Source organism: Corvus brachyrhynchos, unplaced genomic scaffold (assembly GCF_000691975.1).
Source record: "Corvus brachyrhynchos isolate BGI_N302 unplaced genomic scaffold, ASM69197v1 scaffold258, whole genome shotgun sequence".
Classification (NCBI taxonomy): Eukaryota; Metazoa; Chordata; class Aves; order Passeriformes; family Corvidae; genus Corvus; species Corvus brachyrhynchos.
In genome coordinates, this window is record NW_008240122.1 from 2,228,415 (window position 1) to 2,252,442 (window position 24,028).

Genomic DNA, 24,028 nt, shown 5'->3' on the forward strand with positions numbered 1-24,028 from the left:
TCCTTTAGATCTAGATTTCTTCTAGCTAATTTAATAAAGCTTTGCTTTGTGTTTGCTGTGGTGTAACAGTGCAAAGACGTGCGAGAATATCCAATCCTACTGCACATTTGCTTTGCACAGGTTTATCAGGGGTGTACTCCAAGGTTTTCACCTGTACTTTGTTGAGGAGATTTATTCCTTATGGGAACTGAATAGTAACTAATAGCAAATGTGACTCCTGACTTAGGAATGAGGAAGATGCTGTAGTTACACTGGAGAAGCATCCTCAGGAAGTGCAGACTCCTCTCTGAGGAGCTGTGGGAATTCTGTCAATCTTGAGTAGATGGTGGAGACCATCATCACATGTAGATTCTTTGGTGATTGGTAGTACATTTATAGATTATTGGGTGGTGGGTGTTACCCACCCTAGGATGTATCCTAGGATTATTTATATAGTAATCAATTATTCTAGGTCCCAAAGAGGAAGATGAATTGTAAAAGGGATCCACGGGAATCACTTGTTGTCGGGTTATCTTGAGTATGTATGTGGTAGAATGACATAGAGAGAAAATGCAAAAGCAGAGTTGGAAGTTAAAGGAAAAGAAGGTGAGATGAAGCAGAGATGGAGCTACAGGAGACAGGCACTGCAGCATCCTGAAAGGTAGGAAGAGCAGAAGAGATTTGTTATTTCAACAGTGATATTAAAAGAAAAACGTGAAATAGAAAAGTGGGAAAGGAAAGGCTGTATATAGGAAGCTGAGAAAGCACTAAAATATGTGAAAAGGATTCAGTGAGATAGAAATAGATTCTTGAAGAAGCAACTGAATGGTTTGAGACTGAATCAATATTTTTCCTTAAAATTCTGCTGAGATTAATTTTGGCTTAAATGTAGGAATTACTTTTTGCAAGGGAGGAGGTGACAGATGGATCCAGAGAGGGTCTTGACTTTCATGTCTGTACAGAATCTTTTTTTTATTTTTGTTTGTTGAAGGCATTAAAAAAATACCTCTGGCAGTTTTTCCATTTCCTTTGGCTTTCGTGTGTAAAGAAATATTCAAACTGTGAGAGGGGATGGGAAGCTGAGCCAGGTGGCAAGCCTATTCATCACCTAGTCAGTGGTGGAAAATATTGAATGATCAAATGAAAGTGTTTTAAAATAACATGAATACAGAGACAGAAAAAACTGCCAAGGGAAGGAGTTTATGTTAAAAGAAAACTTGCAGTTTCCCAGTCCAATTGTAATAAGAGACTTCAACGTTCGGTGGAAGGCAGTGTATGTACCATCTGCAGCCATAATTTTTTATTTGTTATTTTTTAGAGTAGTTAGAAAGCCATAAAGAAATGCTTTTATCTGGAAACCATTCAATTTGAATAATTTTATGGAAAATATGTCTTGTATGTCAAGGTATGTAAGTATATCTGTGCACAATAGGTCAAAGTCTCTAAATTTGATTGTAAAGAAGAAAAATAATTTTTTGCCCATTTTTGTAAAGAAAAATGATTTCTGTAAGTTATTGAATAAGCTGTGGTTTGGCACCTCTGTCAACTTTAGAATGTAAACAAAAAGAACAGGAGGAAAAATTGTATTTGAAATAAAGAAGTTTCAGATCTTCAGAACTGTAACTGTGTGTGGCATATCAGCTGCAAATCATCAGCGTGCACAATTTAAGGGGGCATGGTTAGTTTTATTATAACCCCTTGCCTATCCCTTATTTTTCACAATCTGAAAACATCACATGGTAGCAAAACTTACCTCTCACCTTTCTTTTTTTTGTGTAATTTTTAGTCGTGAACTGGAGAACAGTGTCTGCTAATAAAGACTACAGTGTTTTAAAACCATTCTGGGGTTTTACAGAATGTTCAAAATGTATCTGCTGGGAGCCTCTAATATTTTGCTGACAGTTGATATGTTTAATTATTTTTACTTTATTCAACTAAATTTAAAGGGTTTAGCTAACCATGAATTTTTGGTTATTTTCTGCTCAGGGATTCCTTTCTTAAAACCCAGACACCTTAATCAAAATCATGCGGCACATGGGAGCCGTGTACCAGCAGGATATAAAAATCAATTTATTGCTTTGTATTCATACAAATATAAAACTTTTAATGAATTTAACTAATATTTATAGGTAGGTAAAAAAATTCGGCACCAGCAAATGTTGCTAGACTACAGATAGTTTTCTTAAAGAGGGGAATTATATTAGAAACATTCTGTAGTAGACAAAAGAGGGTTTAAAGATATAGGATCTGTAATTTAGAGAAGATACAGCCTAGAAGATACTGTTGTAAACAGTGGCATGTTACCTAAATTCTGTATTAATTGGGTCCAGGCTATTTAATTTTTTTTATTTAGTGTCTTAAATACAAAACATAGTAATTAATTGGTTGGCCAGCCTAGAAATGTGTGAGAAGAAATTAGGTGCTTCAAAATCTTGGAAGAAAGGAAAGGAAATATTTTTGAATCACAGATTTGGGTTGATATATTCTATATAAAGCAAAAACTTGATTTGTTTCTCTCTCTTTTTTAAAGAAAAAAAGCACTTTGACCAAGCCATTTTGCCAAAAATGTTTGGAAGATTTCTTCCTCCAAGCCCCCCCCTTGCCCTAAGTTTGAATGCAAATGTAGATCAAGCTGTATAAACTTTAAAGACAACTTAAAAGAACTGTTCTCTGTCCAGTTTTCAAAATAAATAACACCCCATTTTTAGCATCACTGTCTAACAGTTTGTCAAACACATGCAGAAATAATGTCATATTAGCATTTATCCATTGGACAGATGCCATTCATCAGCCAACACTATTTGCAAACAACTAAGTGTGATGGATTTTTAAAACCTAAACTGCTTAAATTAAAACCATGTTTCTTTTATGTAGCAGATGCTATGTTAGGAGATTTGTTTTCTCTGCACATGAGCACTGTCCAAGCCAGTATTGTTCAAAGCTGCCCTGCTTGGTGACAGGGTTCTTGGGTGCTGCTGTCGTGCAAAAATCAGTGATGAGCTAGAAATATTTTGACAAGCACTTTGAGAAATAGAGGAGTAAACGACTTCTAAAGAAATAGGTTCTAGTGTAAAAGTGTCTGTGGCCATTGGGAAGCAAATAGACTAGGGATTAACTTTATTCAAATATGCTTTGCTGGTTTTAAAATCCAGTGCAGCACAACGTACATTATGAATCTGGAGTTTAACAATTGTAACTGAGCTTGAGCTCAAATGATTGAACCAATTTAATTGTTTTATGTCAAGTAGCTCTTGGAAATCTCTCTGCTTGAATGCTGGCTTACTCTTCAGCCACCTGAGGGTCTTTCTTAGAAAGTTCTCAAACTTGTATCCCAAATGTATTTTTGAATTACATGCTGTGCTTAATGAAAAGCAGAGAGTTGATTGGAAAAAGTAATATAGGAAATTAGTTTTCTACATATATGAGGGAGAGATTTATAGTTCCTGTAGTATATTTTGTGCCTTTGTATGCTGGAAGGCATCACCCTGTGGCATGAGAAAGCAGGCATGAAAGAACCTTTTAGATGATAAAAGAAAAAGCAAAGAGCTTTCTTGTCCCAGACTTTGTGGGTTTGGATCCTGGCACAGTTGTATTTGATGGAATTAGTGGGGAGTGGTTTAAATCATGATGATGGAATTAGTGGGTCATTTTCGTCACAACTCAATATGCATAGCAATATATTATATATAAACACATTGTTTGGGACCAAAACATGAGTTTTATTTTGTGGTTCAAGTACTACTATATTCACATGATTTTCTGGAAGTAGATTACCTTGATTCCAACTCTGTCATTTGCATATTAATGAACCAACCTCTGTATCTTCTTTATTTACATCTTTATTTACGCAGAAAGCTTCTTAGACAGAAGTACCCTCTTTGCTCCATCCAAGTGATATACAGCACAACAGCAAAAAGTTGGCCTACCACAATACAAATGCCTCATAATCAGTATTGTAGACTAATTCATTGATATTCCAATAAGGAAACTTTGATTTGCATTTTTATCTGAATTTTGGCCCTAAAAATCTGGACAATTATGAAGTTAACAGTGTCAGCTTTAAAGGCTCTCTTTCTAGAAATGTGCAGAATCACAAAGACTACCCTGGCACTTTCCTCCAGAAGCTGCAATCTTTACCAGCTTGTGTAACGTAGCAGTGACATGAAAGCAGACAAGTTGGCAAGTGGTTCACCTCTTTGGAGCTGTGAAGAATCCTGCAGACACATTTTGTGTCTTTTTTTTGACTGGATTTCTCTGGAGAAAAAAAAATCAGCGATTGATTCAATGAGATGGGTTCTAAAACACACCACTCTTGATAGAATTGCATCTGTGTATGCTTAATGGCTACCTAAACAAAGGTTGACTGCTGGGCCTAAATCCAATACATACAGGTTAAACACTACTGTCTGACCCTTCTTTGAACTGCCGGGTCGGATCCATCATAACATAATTGGTTTATCCCCTTGTGTCTAAGAAGCTCTGCAGTAAACAGACTGTTCTTATGTCCTGGAGAGCTTAGACTACAAATGAAAACTTTTCTGGATCTGGTAGGTAGGATTAATAGAAGCTAAACAATTTGTGTGGCTAAAAATGCTCTGTTAGCATTTTGGGAAGTCACACTAATTCTGTATGTAAAACCAACTTTTGTTTAAGCTGCAGGGTCAGAGCCGTCACCATATAATTGGTTTATCCTCTTATGTCTAAGATGCTCTGTAGTAAACAGACTGTTCCTATGTCCTGGAAAGCTTTAGCCTGGCCACTAATGGGAAGCATCATCATTGTTCAATCTCTGTTAACACTGAATGTGCTGGTAAAGTTATACAACTTCATAAATGTGTTCTCAGGCTGGAAAAGAGAGCGCAAGTTTATGCGATCAATTCTTGTAGGTAAGTTGTTCCAAGCAGTTGGTTGTGCAGGTAGCCCTCCTCTGTACTTTTGTTAGCTCTAGAAGACCTGCTCTGGGAAGGAGCAATTTTTTTTGGTGTAATTGCAAAGTACTGTCACTCTGGTGTTACCATCATGTGATAGTAAGGAAGATATCTAAGCTGAATTTTTCTTATTAGGATATGATTTTAAAAAATCCATTTCAATAGCTCAGACTACTGCACTGAAGTTTAAGTGAAACCCGTTAACATTTAACATGATCCTATGATTGGTCAGAGCACCCCAAAAAAGTTTTCAAACAGCAAATTCTGAAGTCATCTATGCCTCAGGATAAGTCTTCTGCTCCTTTTTCTCTAACTCCCATAAATAGTTCAAGCCCAACTATTTCTCCTAGGATGCATGCACACATGAAGCTAGGCTTAGGAACCTGTCTGTGTTAATATTTATGCAATCTGTTCTGGAGATCCAGTCTTGTTGACACATTTAATGCATAAGAAAAACTCAATAGACTGGGGGGAAAAAACCTTGCAATGAAGTCTTGCAGTGTGATTTTTTTAAATTAATTACAAGATTTTACAGAATCTGCAAATAAACTTGAAATATATCATAAGGTGTTCTATCAGTAAACGCTTCTAAATACAAAAGGAAATGAGAAAGTGATGTATTCCATATCTAGATATAGGCAGCACTTGGGACAGCATGAAAAGGCTTTTTCTGTAGCTAAGCAGATTTTTATGCATGAGGAGGTTTTGTCATCCCCTCTCAAATTAGCTTTAATTGTTCGTTACTCATCTTGCCTATGCACTACACTGGGGGTGACAAGCCTAATAATTCTTCATATGGATAATGTAAGGTGATCATGGAGGTGTCTTCCTTCTACTTGTTCTCTAGAAATAGGGAGAATGGTATAGATACTCTCAAAGCAATAGCACGATCTGTGACTGCAGAGTTGGTTTGTATTCAGTTTAACTGGGTAGCAGAGCTACAAAGTGTATCTTGGGCTGTACTCATCTTAAAATTGTGCCATTTGTCTCATCTTCAAAGAAAACTGAGTGTTGGAAAAGTTAACAGTGAGGAATTTATTCAAGTATAGTGTGTATAAGGAACAGGATGTAACTGTCTGATGCTTTTTCAATCCTTTATGTTGTTGCCATTGATTCTACAAACTTTCCTTTATGCAGTAGAATTAAGGCTTTAATCCTAAATTTGGAAAAGATCTATGTTCTCTGAAATTGGTCTGAGCTGACTTTGCAGACTGACTGTGCTAGATGTTGGTGTGGTGAGGTGGAATTGTGTTTCCATTGAAGCTGATGGGTATTTAAGTTAGCACTTCCAAATATGGGGGACTGGATGTAACTGTAGTTTGACTTTAAATATGATAAAAAGTACTTGTAATAGATCTAAAGTTTCAGTCCTGCAAAATCAACTTATGTTCTCTTCTCCTTGCTCCATGTAAAACAATGGATGCCTCATATTGTCAGGATTCTGTTCCCAGTGGGTCATGTTCTCTCCCTCATACTTAACACAAATAATGTGCAGGTGCCCTGTAACAGAGGTGGTGGAGAGCTAAGCAGCATTTTGTTGGTTCTGCAATTCTTTGCAGCTCTGGTAATTCTCTGTTTTGGAATGAATGAGGCTTTGCAAAGAACTGATGGACTTCATTTAACTTTCTAGAAAGTTAATGAGTATGGTTCAAATTGGCTTGGCTCTCCCTTGAATTGGTTTACGGGATAGGCAACTCCAGAGAACAGTTCATCCAGTAAAATGATGGCTGTGTAAGACAGGAAAGGCTCTCAACTTCAAGACATTCCTATTAACCAGAATTAATAATTCCACTTTCTGTGTTCATATTATCATGGATCCATTTCCTGTTGGTGATGGGAAGCATGACAGCATTTGCTTCTGGGACATCTGTATGTAAGATTTGTGTTATTTATATATAATTGTTTTAGAGGGATACAATAATTTCACAGTAATAACTGCAGGAAATTCCCTCAGTGTTACCATGTATGTTGTAGGACTACAATGCACATATTTGATTGCAAAACATTTTAAGGTGTTTACCTCCTGAAAACTTCTCAAAATGGTTCCAAATAAATTCCCTGTAAGCCAAGCTGATGAAAATTAAAATCAATTTTCATATATGGCTGGTAACCTCTTCTTCTGACCAAGAGACTTACTTGGTTTGTATTACTTAAATTTTACTTAAATTTGGAAAATAGGTAAACGTACTGGATTGTGTCCATAAAGAAATGACATATGTACTTCAAGCTCACAATAAGATGCTGTGATTTTTTTTTTTTATTTGCAGATATCCTGTTTTCCTTGGTTTACAAAGACAACTCAGTGTCGAGGCAACTGAAGACGGGTGTGCTGGGCTAACACAAATTTAACTGAAGCCAAGAATGCCCTGGTTTGGCTCTGGAAAGGGTACTAAGCAGCCAAGGACACTTGGAAGGCCAAATCTAAACCAGTACGGTGAGTTTCCTATGTTGTACTGGATACAGCCATAATTATGCATGAGAATTTATTCTGTCTATCCCGTCTTCGTATCTTGTTTTAACAGAGGATAGTCTGCTTTCTGTGTGCCAGAGCAGCATGACAATATCTTCATGAGTGACACAAACTATATGTTCTCCTTTTCTAGGAACAGCTTTAATTTCTTGTCACTAGTTCTCTGCCTTTTAGACAAAATTGACTGTATGGCTCTAGTTTGCCCTGGTCAGGATGTGGGGAAAGCTAAATCCAACATACAGACTGACCTAAAAAAGTTATATTGGCATTGAGAGAGATTTAGTAAGTCATTTATTTTGCAACATAAGTAGAAACCAAGGTGGCGATTAAAAAATAAAAATAAATTCCATCAATTGTTTATCTACTTGTGTAAAAACTGAGAAGACCTGGATTTCTTCAGAGGATTATTATTTACTCCTGATACTGTGCTTCAGTAATATCTTTCAGTAGACCCTTCCTCTAAAGCTGTTTTCATAGAAAATGTCCAGCTACATATTTGCTAGAACAGCCTCTGACTTTTTGATGTTATGTTCTGTAGACTCTCTATCGCTTAGAAAAGTCTTTAAATATCTAAAGCAGAATAAAATGCCTTAGTCTGAATGAAATATAAGATCCCCTAAGTGGTATCATTCTTTAATGTAGTTGATGTTCCCTGTTTTCATGAATGCACAAATATTCATGTGGAAACAAGTCTCTAGCTTATTCATATATATCCCTGGTTTATGTTTTCACCAAACTAATTATCCCATCTAATTTCAATTATTTTCAACTTGTTTTCTAGAAGATCCATTTGCTCTTACTAATTTAAAGCTTTCTGTTCTTCTCTTTTCCAATTTTCTCTCTTCTTGCTTGTTATGCCTGAATTAAAAACATCTGGATTAAAAATGGTGCGGTTTTGATAACAAGTCTCTTATTCATTTTTCTTGTAAAATACCACAACATCCTTTCTATACTTAGCATCCAAGAAACATTGGGATGTATTGAAAGTTTTCATAAGAAAGTATTTTTTTAATAGAAAAACTCTGTTTTGATCAAGTTTGGGGTTTTTTAATAAGAAATTTTTGCTTTACTTGGAGAGTTAGCTTTTCATTACACCTCAGGGAAAGAAAACTGGATTTTTTTGAGTTTCAACATCTGAGACTAAAAAAACAATGAAAAATTGCATGTGTTTATAATCACTGCAACTGGAATTATTATGCTCTGCTTGCATGTATTTTGTCAGCAAATCCTGACAGGCCAAATTTACACACATACTCAAAAAAATAGGTGAAAGAAAAGGCCTGAAAAGAGGATGAACAATCCTATGCACTGATAACGTGAATTAACAAACCATTCTTCACTCAGCTGCAGCAAAAGGTATGCAGAAATTTCGCATGTTCCTATATAGTAGGAAGCAAATTCCATGCTACCAAAACAAGGTTATGACAGAAGGAAAATGAATACAAGCACAGCTGTCTAGCCAAGGATCTTCTTTTTTTAAATTTATTTCTTGCCAATCTATCTCTGCTGTGACCTGCCCAGAAACAAGGACAAGGAGTGTAGACTAGGGAATGAGCTTGTTATCATAGGTCCAGTGCTACCACTTAAAAATGGATTATGCAGATGAGTAACCTCAATCTCTTGACACAATTTGCAAGAGTGAGATTGGAAATTCAAGTCTGTGCAAACGCTATTCAAGCTGGAACAGTTGCTATTGCAAAAATAAAATGGGTAAAACCAGGTATGAATGGCAGACTTGGGGAGTTTGCAGTTTGTTTACTGAATATCATGTGCTCAAATCTAAGGGAAGTTGTTTTTCAAAAGTTGCTTAATTACTGATTCAGTCGGAGCCACTGAAGCATAACAGTGATTCTGAAAATCTGATTGTCAACACAGGGTTCTGTGTCCTCACAAGTTTTCTCTGTTTTGCTCTTGGACTGGAATCCAACTGCAGAACTGAATTTCCTGAACATTCTGGGACAGTTTAACTGCAGCCTGAACATTACAAGTCAGATGTGGTGTGTAATTAGAGTATTTGTTGTAGAATAAAAAACTTTTCATATCTGATGTTGATTCATGAACATTCAAATAAATATTATATGATCAGGAGTGTCCATTCATATCCCATCAGGAGGAATATCCATTCATATCATGTGCATTCCTTTTAATTCATACTGAACTCTTGTGGAACTGCAGAACCAAAAAATGTCTGTGGCTCTGCCAAGGAGTGACTGCCTGAATTTCCACTGGAAATTCCAGTAAGAATTAGCACTTAATTACTGTATTCTACCTTAGAGGCAGGAATTAAGTGATGTGTAGCATAGCTAGGGCCTTCTGCATGTCTTAATGTGTCACACTACAACTGAAGTCAGGGGTAGAGCTCCCTTGTTGATAATCTGTGCTTGGAAGGATCTGCAAGTACATCATAAATAACTGACTCCTAATTACGTAACGTAAATTGCTCCTGCTTTCCCAAGAGGATAATTGCATATTAATACGTGCTCATTAATAAGTATTGCAGGTACTGAAAAACAACCTAATTTCCTTTCCTCACTTATAAAGCTAGACTTGCCTATTCTTGGACATATTCTATATACACAGAAGCTGATTTTGCCTTGACATAGTAATTCTCATAGACAATAGCCATAAAAGTGTCTGTCTTGCTTAACATTTCAGTCTAGTTCTTGAGCTCTGACCTCACAGGAATACAGGGTCAACTTTCAGGATTTTGGCACTCCACATGGTGCTGTGTAGTGAGCATTTAGGCCCTCAGAACAATCGTGTCTGGGTTAGGTTTTGCTCACATTAAAGTCAGAGAGGCAAACAGCTTCTTCCATTTGACTCCTCACAGGCAGAGTTGTACCACTTTCAATTAACACTCGCCCCTTGTCCACCCACCCAAACCTCCTGGAGACCAGGAATGGGGTAGCGAGGAACAGCAATTTTCATATAGCACAGTATCAAATTGATTCCAGGCTTTGCAGCCATTTTTCAAACCAAATTTGTAATGAAGCTTTATTTTAACATACCTGGTATATTTATTTTCTTTATCTTTGCTGCTACCACCTTTTGAAAACTTATTGGCCTGGTCACATGCAAGGGTGAGGAAAGATTTTTAAGGGTGCGAGATTGCTTGCTTTCATAGCGTGTAATAGAAAGTAAGCTTGAGATGACAAATGTTGTGGTGCTTCTTCCCAGAGCTCAAACTCATGTAGTTACTTTGGACAGGAACTGTACAGATAATGATCCTTTAATGCCATGATAAGAAATTCAAGTTTCATATTTTGCAGTTTGTGCTTGTGTGTGTGTGTATTCTATATGTATGTGAAGTGCTAGAGAACTGAAGCAAAGGGTTCCCACTGTGAGATTTTATTCGATGTACGCTTAGCACATGTAAATGCTTTCTCTGGCAATCATGCCAATTGCCATGGAATAACATGCAATGAGTAGGAAACAATTATGTGGTAACTGCAGCCCACAGTGGTTTGGTGAAAAGTCCTAGTCAGAAACTGCTTTCACGTCAGAAAACTCTGTATCATCAGAAATTCCTTAAATGTCAGCAAGGGTGTAGTCCTTACAAAAATCCTTGAATACTTTGGGGTTATTTTTACTTGTCTTCCTTTGTGTCTTTTATTTTCTTTCATCAGGTATATGAGCAACCAAGTGTATAAACATTATGCCGACTTGTATACTAATAGGGAATAAGTCTTATTCATTGGTTTATTTCAGCTTTTGTTTTCTTTTGAAAGAAAGAAGTTTTCAGTGAAGAACTGACACTTCAAGAATCTTGTCAAAGGACTGTCTTGTATAAAACCTTATCAGTCCTTTCTATATAAGATAAATACATACAGGCTTCTGTATGGCATTTTTTGCTTTCAGAGAAGAGCTCCAGGGGACTTAATGCTTATCTTTGCAAAAAAACCCCAAAAATAAAAACAAACAAACAAACAAAAAAACAAAACCAAAAAAAACCCCAACAAAACAAAAACAAAACGAAAAACCATGCAAAGATACAAACAGAAAATAGAATGGCCTTGATTTCAAATTTTTTTCCCAAACTGTGGCTAGAAAAGGTTAAAAGTCCACCTTGCCTTTCTGACAAAGCAAAAAGAACTTAGAAAAATATCTATTAGTCTTCTCAAAATATTTAGAGAGCACTCTTGCCTTTCAGGGATGTCTGTGCCCCACAGGGTAAGGACAGGCTTTGAAGCTGAGGGTCAGAGCTGGACAAGTCACCCTGCAGAGGCTGCAGAGCAGGGAATGGGCTGGATGTGAAACAGTTGGGCTCTACCCTTTGCAGCAGGACCAGCAGATGTTTCTGTTCAGAGCTGAATTGGTGCTCGATGTGGGAGGGGTAGAGCCTGGAGTGGAAAGAAAGGATGAAGAACTTTCCCTTTGCTTTAATTGTTCCGTGTGGTTCTGCACTCAGGTGAAGATGTCTGCTCCTGAATACTCAGTTATTTCAATGGTCTATAGTCAAGGGCAGACTATTTGAAAATCCTGAAGTCAAAAAGAATATCAACTATATTTTATAATGCTTTCTTAGCTTTCCCGTAATAGGGTATAATTCAAGGTCAACCATCTTTTTCACTACGAGTTTGTCAAAATATTAGACTTCCTTTGTTACTATTTCTTATAATGGCTCTAATGAAATATGTGGTTTTGAAAAGCGGGAGGTGCTTTTGTGCTTTCTGGCTCCATTTGAACTGCATAGTGATTAACAGTAACATTGTAACAGTTAAGATCTATTTTGATGGTGAAAGTCAACATCTGTTATCATACAAACCTGGTTTTTTTATTTTTAATTACAAAATAATTAAAAAATTCTTTCAGACATTAAGCAGATGATACACAACACCTTTTCTTTTCTTGCACTCTTTTACCTTAAAATGAATGTGTTTTGCTTCTCTTTGTGTTTACTGGAAATTAAAAGCTGGCACAGCCTTATGCTTTTACTGCAGATTATAACCACTTAAAGCAGTAGTCTATTAAATAATGCTGTCTGCCAAGGAACTATCTTAGGTGAAGTTTTATGAACCTCTCCCCACCATTCTGAAGAACTCCTTAAACTTCTGATATCTGTTGGTGACAGCTGAAAAAATAATTTGCTGCTCTCATATTCTCGCTGTTTAGTTCTTCTTAAGATTGCAATACTAAACCTTTTAAAGGTCTAATTTGACAAACCTGAGCTGGGAGGCATAATTTTGGATACTGGTTGTTTGAATGAGCTGTGAGGGAAGAAAATCGGCATTATAGAGTTATAGAGTGATTTGGGTCAGAAGGGACCTTAAGGATCATCTAGTTCCAAACCCCCCTGCCACGGGCAGCAACACCTTCCACTTGACCACATTACTGAAAGTCCCACCTAGCCTGAACTTGAAGACTGCCAGCGATGGGGCATTCACATCTTCTGTGGTGTTGACAACCTGGTCCGGTGCCTCACCACACTCTGAGTAAAGAATTCCTTCCTAACATCCAATCCAAATCTCTTTTTAAATTCAAAGCCATCCTCCTTTGTGCTATCACTATCTGCCCCTGTAAAAAGTCACTCTCCATTTTTTTTATAAACTTGCTTTCTGTACTGGAGCCTTCTCTTCTCCAAGCTGAACAGCCTCAGCTCTGTCAGCCTGTCAATATTATGCCCATAGTCTAACATATTTACAGGTGCATTTTTATAAAGTATACATTACATATACATTTCTATTATGTAAGCATTCAGAGCTATTGTCTTCATTAACTCAGGAGTAGCATCTATGACAGATTTTTTTGTTCCCATGTGTATTAATGATGCTTCAAAAACGCTATTTCACATACAGAACTGAAATTAACAATTGGTTATTTTGAAGGCAGTAGTTTTCTGAAAATTCGTGCACCATGCTGGTAGTGAAGAGAGATCAGACTTCAGGAGGACATTTGCAATGTTTGCTAAGTGACATTTATGGTCATGCTTAAGGAATCATATATTTCCAAATGATATGTGTATTTTGTGTACACAGGGAAAAAACCTCAAGTAGAGGACAGCTGTAATTATCATGAAGTACAGAAAAGGTTTGATGTCAATGCAGACCTCAAATTGAAACAAACCATTGAAACTACAAATGAGTACTATTCACCTGTGCCACTTCTGACTAGCCAGTTATGGTAAAAGGGGGCATTTTTAGTCAGATTGCATAGAATATGCACAGTATTTTACAATCAGAGGCAAATAGAAAAGTCTCTCCCACCAAAGTTCGTGAATAATAAGATGGCTTCCAAAATAGTCTTCAAATTTGAACCAGTTGCTACAAGATGATAAAAGCCCTAAGGCAAAGACCAAGTTTTAAGTATGTACTTCACTACTCTTGTGTGAATCCAGCTTTATTCACTCAAACCCTGTATTTAACTGCTGTCTGCCTTGTCTGGAAAAAGGTATCAGGTTCAATGTATTCTGTGGTAGCTCATCCATCATCAACAGAGATTTTAAAAGATGGGGGAAAAAAAAGTGTTACTTGACTAGTATGTACATATGCAAGGAAAGGGAGGAGGAAGTTTTGAACGATGTTCTCTTTCCATTAGCTAAATAAACACACTGCTCTCTATTATAAGAATCGTTGTATTGCTGATATTTTGGAAATTTTTGCATTGCCTAGTAACCAACAGTATCTACTATTTTCCATAGTGTTTAGTCTGTTCAAAACCTCAAACCTCCTCCTTGGGTGTGAACAATTACATGAATTTTTCTCTGAAGATTTTAAGTAGCTTTAAATTTGCTAGATTAGGGTCTTTGTTCAAGAAGAGCAAATGGTGTGTGAATGATGGACAGTGGTGCAGGTGGCCAATGAAATAATCTTTGTTGTAATCTTTTGTTGATTATTAATCCTAAAATCATCAAAGATAGAGAATATATGGGCTGAGATCTAGGAAATACAAACTTCTGCAAATATGATCTGAATTGCAAAAACAAGACAAAGATACAGTTACCTAAACTGTGGAAAATCTTATAATGGAAAAAGACACGTTTGCCTATGTGAGACTATCCTCTTTCAGCTGGTGCATGTCTATCAGCTAAAAATGTCACATATCCGTTCCAAAGTTAGCAAGGTCAAACACCTTCCTTCTGCCTTTCCCAAAATTGCCATCACCGATATATATTGCTCCAAAGTCTTAAATCATGTCTCATGATTGAATTGCATGGTAAAGAGTATTCTCAGAGATTAGATTAATAATTGGTCTGATTTTCTAACCTGTACCCACCTTAGTAGTCCCTTAGGGGGAATGGCTTAAGAAATGACTCAGATGTGAAATGACTGTTCCAAAGTTGAATCTCGTTTTACCAAAGGTAATCTCTGTTGCAGCCTATGGAAATCTAAAGCATTGAAAAAACCTGAATCTCCTTAAGGTTTTGTAATGACATTATATACTGGGAAGGGTAAAAAAGGATTCTTTAAGTTTTACTAAATAATCCAGTTTTACAAACTGACTGCAAATCAGGGCATGGTATGAAGATGACTTGATTCTACAAAGAACTACTCTATACTGAGCTATTTTTCTTAACTAATTTGAAATTGAAACAGAGACTTAAAACTATTTATGTTATAGTTCAACTCAAATATTTTGGGAAGATGTGCCAAGTCCTGTAGGGCATCTGATTTTCTTTAGCTGGTCCTTATGTTGTTTATGCATGTTGATGTTTGATCAGCAAAACCACAGATAAATATGGCTAGGGATGCTGAGTTTTGTTTGTCTTTTTAAGGCTTTTAATTAATTGCATTGCAGAGGAGGTGATTTGCTGCTTACATGTCAGAAGAATGATGTGCTGTTTAGGGCCTGCCCTTTAAAGAAAATGTATGACAGTTTAGGGTGAGGGTAAATAAGACAGAAATATATCAACACAGAGATAAGGAAAAACAGATGTGGAGAAGAGCAGCGTTCAAGGCTGAATTACAAGCTGTTCATTACTGGTATACAGTCAAAGTACCCTACTGGGTTGAGCAGCAAGGGCAGAGTGCTTTGAGTTGGTCTGGGAGCACATGGAATAAATCATATTATTTCCATGTTTCCTTGTCACTGCTGACAGTGGGACTCCTTGTGGGTGGAGGTTCGCTAGCATTGCAGGTATCTCCATAAACAGAGCATGATGGCTACTCGCAGAGTAGCAGTCAATCTGGGATCAATCTGTTTATTCCTGTTGTTTCTCTGTGTAGCCTCTACTCCTGTATGCTCTCAATGTCTCCTAATTTTGCATCAGTAGTGTATTTTGTGGGCACTTTCCTGATGTTTGGGATGGGTACCTTGGAAGAAAACTTAAAAGATCAAGGAACTCCACCAATGATACCCTTCATTGCTTTCCTTGTGTCCACTTATTTTCCTCTCATCTTAACCTTGTTCTAAAGCTGGCCTGTTATCAAGGTGTTTAGAAATTCAAATATCTTTAGTCCTTCTCCTAGTAAGAGCGTTGCATTTGTGGGTCTCTTGCCTTAGAAATGGAGAAGGTCATAAAAAAAACATCTCCTCTATTATCCTTAAGTTTGACTACTTAATAGCATGTAGTAAAACACTTGTGTTTTAAGGGCTTTAGGGATTGTTTCTGTGAACAAAAGAGTAATATGAAGAAGCAAAGAGCACATTAAATAAATATTCCTGGCTGCTACCAAGTTTGAGCCTTTTTTTGACTTGACTTGTTCCTGTTCTTCATGTATACAACATTCTAATTACTACATGAAATGCGCTTTTCCTTCTTTCATATGTGTGAATCTTTTTTTGTATTTTTTGTTATACTGGTGAACTGGAATTAGGGTGTATGTAAATGTCATCTCAAGTTCTTGCTGTACTATCTCAGCTGTGTATATGATCTTTTTAGTAAATCTGTGACCTTTTACAAAAATTCTCAGCTTTGCCTTTTGAACATTTGCTGCATTAAAGAAGGAGGCTAAGCTATAGAATACAAAGCTTATGGTAGCTTAAACATAGTCTAAACTTCTGTTTTCCTTTGTAGATGCAAAACCTTCCCTCAGTGAATGGAGATTTCCACTCTAGGCTGTTTCTCTGCTTTTACAAGTGGTGCAGTGTGTTTTATTTTTGACTTAAGGGGCAGGGGGGCATGGGTTGAAAGATAAGAAAACTGTGTTGTAGTATACTGGTTCCAAAAATGATAAAATGTGAAAAATAACAGACTTATTCCAGGGCCATGTAATCAAAATAGATTTTTCACTGGAGATATAAAAAGAGGCTATGCAAAACATTCCTGAAATAATTTATGCTGAGTTCAAGTTTAAGCCAGAGATACAACAGTATATTATGTGTTCTTCTGGCATTCTGTCTTTAAATCAACAAAACTATCTCAACTTTTGCCCTCTGGTCAGTGCAGCGATTGCCTTAATATTGTACAATCAGAGCTGTGGGTCTCCCAGACCTTCAAATGGCTCATTTTCAAAATCAAAAGGCTTTCTTGTTTTTTAGTGTCATCTATCCAGTTTCTATGACAGTGATAGGCTGTGGTTTATTAATATTCAGGGACTGAGCTATCCACCAATTTAATTCTGTATATTCCTCTGTGTCCTGGGATGTCTTGGTGCCATGCTCACAAAAGGAAGCATTCATGTCTCTCTGCTTGGAAATTCCTGCTTTTCTGGTTATGCTTAGTTATGCCAACCACCTGTGTGACCTACCTGTTGGTAACCCAGTGAGTTGGTAACATTTGCCAGGTGCAAGGGCTGAGTCCTGCTTGGGCAAGGCAGCTCCACTTGTGCAATCCACCTTCAGAGCTTAAAAGGTTTTACAGTGTCTGTGTGGCCTGGCTGTGCTAGCTGGCCTTAGGGCCAGCAGATGGACCCTGGCTCTGCTTGGCGTGTTACCACAGATATAGGGATAGCCAAAGGGTAAAGGCCTATCAGGAGATCTGCTAAGATTGAATATTTTTGTTGTGAAGGTATTTATATTCCTTCCTCTTTCTCTACTGTATCATTTTCCTCATTGCTTCCAGATATCTTACCATCTTAATTCAAGGAGTTTCAAGGGTTTTCTTTTTGTTTGCTTTTGGGGTTTTTTAGCCAATTATTTGTTAGCTGAAGCTCTGCTCTGCTTTATCAGGAAAATACACAGGAGAGAACTGTGACTGGAAAGGCCTTAAACATGAGTTAACTAACTTGAAGTTGTACAAAGTGATCTGCCAGAGACTTCAGAAGACAAATCTAAATTCCCAGAAAAATAAAACTTGTGAATCTGTAAACTTAGTTAAAGCTCTGAACAGCAGAGATTATTTCAAATTATTTTGAAATAGATTCAGTTGAAAAAGAAATTATCATTTGAATTTGCGGTCTGTTGCAAAATCTGTTGAAACACTTGGTGGTTTTGTTGGTGCTCTCAACTGGGACTAGACTTGGCCTCCAAATGCAAGCATTCTTAGTGCAAAAAGCATTATAGTCAAGTAGAAGCTACATTTACTACTCAAAATAATATCTCTGTTCAGAGAGGCCAGTCCCTGAAAACATCCCAGAATTAAGAGTTCACCAAAGAGTTATAAAAGTTTCATGCAAATTTGTATACACTTTGATAATTAGGTACAATGAAAAATGCGTGGGAAACATACAAAACCAATGGGAATTTTTTATTTCATAAGTCATCGTGTAACACTACAGCAATCAAACTTAGAATGAGACATCTCCACCCATTGAAGAAACACTCTCCATATCTCTCTGTATGTTCCTACATGTTTATAGCATTTTGAAAGCAAGTTGCTGTAGTGCTAAAGCAGGTGTCCCCTGGTACATGTGACAGAGCAGAAAGTGGCAACCTTGTCACACTGCTCTGCCCCATAACACGGGCTGCAGTTTCACTGCCTTGTACTCAGCCTGTATTTCCATCAAGGAACTTCCCACAGATGCTCTTGTAATTATTGTTGGTTCTAAGTGTCTGCACTGGAAAGAACAACTTCCATCTTGAAGAAATTATGGTTCTGCTGTGTGCCAAGAGGGGCTCATGAGGTGTATGAAGGGACAAGACTACACAGAAACTTTTGAAAGACTGACCCAGGCATGTGGCTGAAATCTGGCATGGTCTTACCAGGTCCCAGATATTAGGAATCTCGAGTGATCCATGTTACCAAGTTCCAGATTTTCTTCTTTATGCTTGCAGTAGAAAGTAGCTTAGAGGGAACTGGTGGTGCAGGCAGTGAAGAGGGGCTCAAGAGCCAGTGAGGGAGTTAAATTACTGGACAATATAGATATATAGTCTGCAAACGTCAAAAGGAGCCTGAATCAACCCTTGGACTGTAGCCTAACATGAAACTGCCTAGCACTTTTGAAAAATTCAGATTTGATCTCCTTTAAAGAAGTCATAAGGAAAAATATGTTTGTGTTAAGACTGAGACGTGTTGGTGACATGAGAATGGGCAAATTACAGTTACTGCATTGAGTTCCTGCTAGGTTTATTTTTATTGAATGACATAGTTTAATTATGCTGCAGTGGGGGATAATTTAACTTGTCCAAAAAAGTCAACTTACTGCCAAGTTCACATATTTATAATACCCTAGCTTAGACTGAACCAGAGCTATATTTTGAAAAGGAAAAAAAAAAGGTATTTTGCACTGGAAGTGCAAAATTTTTTAGGACATGAGGGTAGCAAAAAGGGTAATTGGGTATCTTTAGTTAGAATTAATGAAGCAATTATGTTTTTAATGGCTTCTAAGCTACTTACTGATATTTAGATAGTACACTGAATTTGTTGTGTAGCATCCCTTTGAAAGTGTAACTTAAATATTCCATCTGTTATCATTTACATGTCATTTTAAAAGAACACTGCCTACTTATATCCTTTGTTTTGATACCTCTTCTTTAAATTTATGTAGTCATTCTGTGTATGATAGTAGGAGGCTGTTTTATGCAAACAGTGGGGGAACAAGGTTTAATGAATAGCAGGAAGGTGTTCATTCTGCCTGGGGTGGGGAGGAAACCCAGCACCTTTCATGTACTTTTATGTAAAGACCTAATATTTTTAGGCATAGCTGAATTCTTTTTTGTGTGTAATCAGAACTATGGAAAATATACAACATCCTGTTTGTCTTATATGCTTCTCAGATGTTCCTCATTAGGAGAATCATCCTTCCTATCCAAGCATTGCTCCATCCAGCATTAATTATCTATTGTTATACTACCCAAATTCATCACAATTTGCTGGTATCACAACTTAAAAACATCAAGAACATATTTTAAAGAAAGCCATACATAACTTAAAATTCATCCATGAGAAAAAACCCAACTTGTTGAAGTCATGCTTTTATATTTTTTTTGGAGGGGGAAAAGTTAATCTCTTGTAGGAGAAAAATAGCATTTCTTTCTCTTTTCCAGATCTCATAAAGCTTTCCCCACAACTGAATTGTCAACTTTTGCATGAGTGGGCAGGCAAATGACGTGATGACTTTTTCTCTGAACATTTACCAGAAAATGAGGACCTCACATGTGTTAAGTGTATATTGCAAAAATAAAGGAATAAGATAATGATTTTAGATTTACAGCATTTTTTAAAATCTATGTAACACATGATGAAATTGTTAAAATATTATTGGCCTTAGCATCACAAGTCATAATTTCCTTATTTTTTCCCTCTCTAGAGGTTTTCTCAACTTGATTATTCATCAGCAGTAAACAAAACAGACTTTTACTCATACAGGGCAAGAAAGAAAAGGCAATCTAGTTAAGATTAAGTAGATTTTGCTGAAGTTGAGAGATTTCAAATCCATGAAAATGGGATAATATCTCAGTTGATAGTTAACTCAAGATAAAGGTATTTTAAATATGCATGGAAATATGCTTATTTTTAGACCAGCAAGCATATCTTTAAAGTGTAACACTGTTGTCAGTTTACACTAACAGTTATTTAGCAGAACTGGCAGGCCTTTTGTCTTTTATTAGTCAAGCACCTGGCAAGCTGAGATCTTCATCAATAGCTGACACTCAGGCTCTGCCACAGTACAGTTACACAGCTAGGGACAGGGAAGGTACTAATATTGATTCTCCAAGATAAACTCCCAATTAATTTCAAAAGCATAGCCTCAGTCTCCTACTCTGGGTTTTTCAATATATTATTTTCCCAAATTTTACTACCAATTAACTGATAGGGTAATGTTCAGCATTGCTACTAAAGACTAGGCAATATGCATGGAGGTAATACATCAGAATATTTGCAACATGTTGCTTTTAAGATAATTTCAAATATCTCATGTTTGTTATGCAGTAATACCAAAAGACCTCAAATCTGTAAATAGTCTTTAAACATGGTTAAGGAACATATATATTTGGCAGGGTGTCCATATTTCATCACTGCAGTGTATCATGCTGTGAATAGTAAAATAGCTTGTTAAATAGTAGGGTAGCTTGGATGCACATATGTAGTTTCAACGAAGTAGTTCTTTAAAGTGTTTTTAATGAAACATATATGCCTATTGCTTAAACCTAAACTAAGATATAGGTTTTTTTCTCTTTTTTCTTTCCTTAAAAAGAGGTAGTAACTTTCATATCTTCTAGGTTGGTAGTTTGTTAACTTATTGTTTCTTCCTAATTAATTTTGTTAAACAACTTCTATGCAAAGTACATTATTGGGCTCAGGAGTTCAGTGCTAATCTTGCTTGAAAAGTTTTCTCTGACTTGAAAGTAGAGGGAAGATGAAGTTTGTAATGGAAATTTTAGAGGTAGCCTTGGCCTGTATGCTACGAGCTGATATTACTGTAATGCATCAGCTTTTTTTTTCTTCCAAACATGCCAGATTTTGCTTTCCCAGTGAAATATGATAATGCAATTAATTCTGTTTTCACCACACAACCTTTCTCTGTGTTCTTGAATGGTGAGTCCACGTACATATCACAACAAGAACCCTCTATCATAAGTTCCTGACCTTTGTGTGTGCTGTAAATCAGCTCAGTGGTGGTACTTGAAGAGAGCAGAAGGATTTGGCCCTGTCTCTCCTGTAAGAAATACTGGCAGTGGAGGTTAGTGGTGTGTTGCAATCTGTGTTGTGATATGCTGGGGGAGGAGGGAGCTCTGCCTATGTCATCTGCCTTGGGAATCTCCCCAAGGTAAACAGGAGGAGAACGGCATGTATGAGGGAGGACAACCCGAGTGTGGAATAGTAACAAAAACAGCCAATAAATTCACATCAAGGACACAATCTGGACACCAGTACACACTTAAATCTGTGATCTGAATGTACAACAGTACTTGTGAAAAAAAGAAATCACCCTTGAATAAATGAGACTATCTAACTGAAATGCCAAGAAAAGGGTCAAACGGTTACAGAAGGATTAAGGGGGAGAGGAATTAATAATAAAAATGATGCTATGGTGGAAAAAAAAGATCAGAGAGAGACATTTTTTCGTGCAAGATTGTCAGAGAAGGTTGCTCAGCATACATCATGAAATGCATCCTTTAGAATAATTTGCTTCTTCCTTCCTGTATCTTTTAATAGCTATCATTTGTAGCAGTTGTCACAAATTATAATTAACAAGCTAAATGATAGTTTAATTAAAGTTCAATGTGGATTTTTTAATGGAATTCAATTTGCCTTGGATTTAACAGGGAACAATTATTGAATACCATTTTTACTAATGTAAATTTGGGCTGAAAAGTGACCATAACTTCATGAGAAATAAATCCATCTAATTTTTGGTTTGCTTGATATAAAAGGTCACCCAGTTACAACACAGTTATTGATTTGAATTAATAGATTAAAGAATTCATGTTTTCTGCACCTCTTTTCCCCCCCAAAAAATAAAAGGAGTAGTTGTTTGGTCAGAGTAGAAATCACAGGGTGTGATTTACCTATTTGTATGTACAATGTGAAAGGATAAAAATCAATAAATACTTGAAACTACTATTTAATACACATCTTATTTCCTGATAATTCATTAATTTTTTGATTACTTCAGGAGGCAGACTGATTTTATTTTCTTCTATGGTCAGTACTTGTGAAGAATATTTATACTTTCCTAAGGTTTTGGTGCTCCTTTTTTGTGAAAATATTACCTTTAAAAATGATGGCAGTTTGAATTGATTGGTACTGTATTGTATCAATGAGAAGTCTGGAATGTTCTTGAACACTCCCAGTGAATCAGAGACTTATTATTTGGTTTGGGTCTGTTCTTTGGAGGTACTGGATCAATCCATTGCTAACATATGGCTGATGCACATCCTTGTATGCGCTATGTCACTCAGGATAAGTAATACTGTATCAAATATGCAATACCAAACAAGGCAAGATGCTTTAGAACCCCATAAAAGTATGGATCATGGCATGAGGTTTTTATCCCACAGTATTGGGATTGCTGATACAGTGGGGGAAAATGAGTGGGGAAATACTGAATAGTTGCTTTAATGTATTTGGAGCATGAGAACATGGATAATTAAAACAATTAGGCATGCTTCTCACAGAACTTAATGAGGTTGATCAATCCTGTTACAGATTCAGCTCATATTAACATTACAGCCACAGCTCCTAACATTCTCAAAGGGTCTGTCTTTAATAAGAGAGATCTCTGAAAAGATCCTGAGAGTTACCAGATGATAGAAGCATTGTATTTGGAGGGAGACTTTTGGAGGAACCACCATGTTAATTTTGATTGTCAAGTCTGATTTATTCATTATTAAACCAACATTTGGTTATGTAGTTCCACAGTAAACCAGAACAAGAGAGAGACCATGGTTGAAAAATTATCTGAAAAACCATAAAAAATACATTTCGTGGAGCTGCAGCCAAATAGAGAGTAAAAATAGATACCTACATTCAAAGACATCAAGGAGCTTTTTTCTGAAATTTTTCTTTTCTCTTAAATGGTTATTTTTATGTTTGCTGAGAAAAATTTACCACTGATTTTAAAAAAAAAATTAACTTAAAATGTCTGAAGTTTGGAATCCCCAGTATTACACAGGGATTCAGTTTTACTGTATAGGTGCTCAGCACCTTGTAAAAATCAAGGGGGTTTTTTCTGAGGTGTCTCAGACAGGACAAGCAAAAACTGATGCACTTGAAATTTCTTGTGAAAACTTACACATTTATAAAGATGAAATTTCTTGGCCAGGGATGAAGAAGTAATGTGTCTGAACTGAAACTAGTTGGTTCTACAGGAGCATTTTAAAATGTTGGCTGAAGTTTCTGCACTTTGATGAGTGGAATAATTCGGGTGTTGAATTCGTGATCTTGTTCTTATTCCTAGATGTTGATAATTTTGTTGCATATACTGGTCATACTCTCCTATGCATAAAAGCACACGGAAAATGTGCTTTTTCAATGGGAAAAAACTTTATCTACATTTTAAAAATTATTTCAAAGCAACAAAAGTGATTTAGGTAATGACTTTGAGTGTCTTTAGAATTAAGTATCATCATCATGTGATTATGAGTTTAATAGCTCTTTAAATTATGAAGAATGCTACTGTCATTTTGGGCCTATACTGATTAATATAGAAAACCGATATTGTTGTCTTTTTTAAATTAGAGAGGTCCATTGTCGATTGTTTGTGTTTAAGCAGTGTCGCGGGTTCGGTTTGTAACTGGGCGGAAACACCAATTTAGTGTAGTGGTTTGGTCCAAAATACTCATTACTGTTTATCTGCTGTGAGATAAGAATTAGGAGAAATGCAAAGCAGGCACCAAACTTGAAAGAATATAAAGAAGTTTATTAACAGACCTAAAAGAGGAAAAAAAA

The 24,028-nt window shown here is 36.5% G+C and overlaps 1 long non-coding RNA gene across 3 annotated transcripts in view; it reads left to right on the forward strand.

The window, feature by feature from the left end:
• The first annotated feature begins 425 nt into the window (after positions 1-425).
• Positions 426-24,028, forward strand: part of LOC108449228 — a 320,210-nt gene continuing 296,607 nt past the window's right edge. For 2 of the 3 annotated variants that reach the window (XR_001865358.1, XR_001865353.1), the window contains exons 1-2: positions 428-640; positions 7,175-7,341. This is a non-coding gene — a long non-coding RNA (uncharacterized LOC108449228). Of the gene's footprint in view, positions 641-7,174; positions 7,342-24,028 lie in introns of all 3 variants that reach the window. The other variant, XR_001865356.1, reaches the window with a different exon arrangement.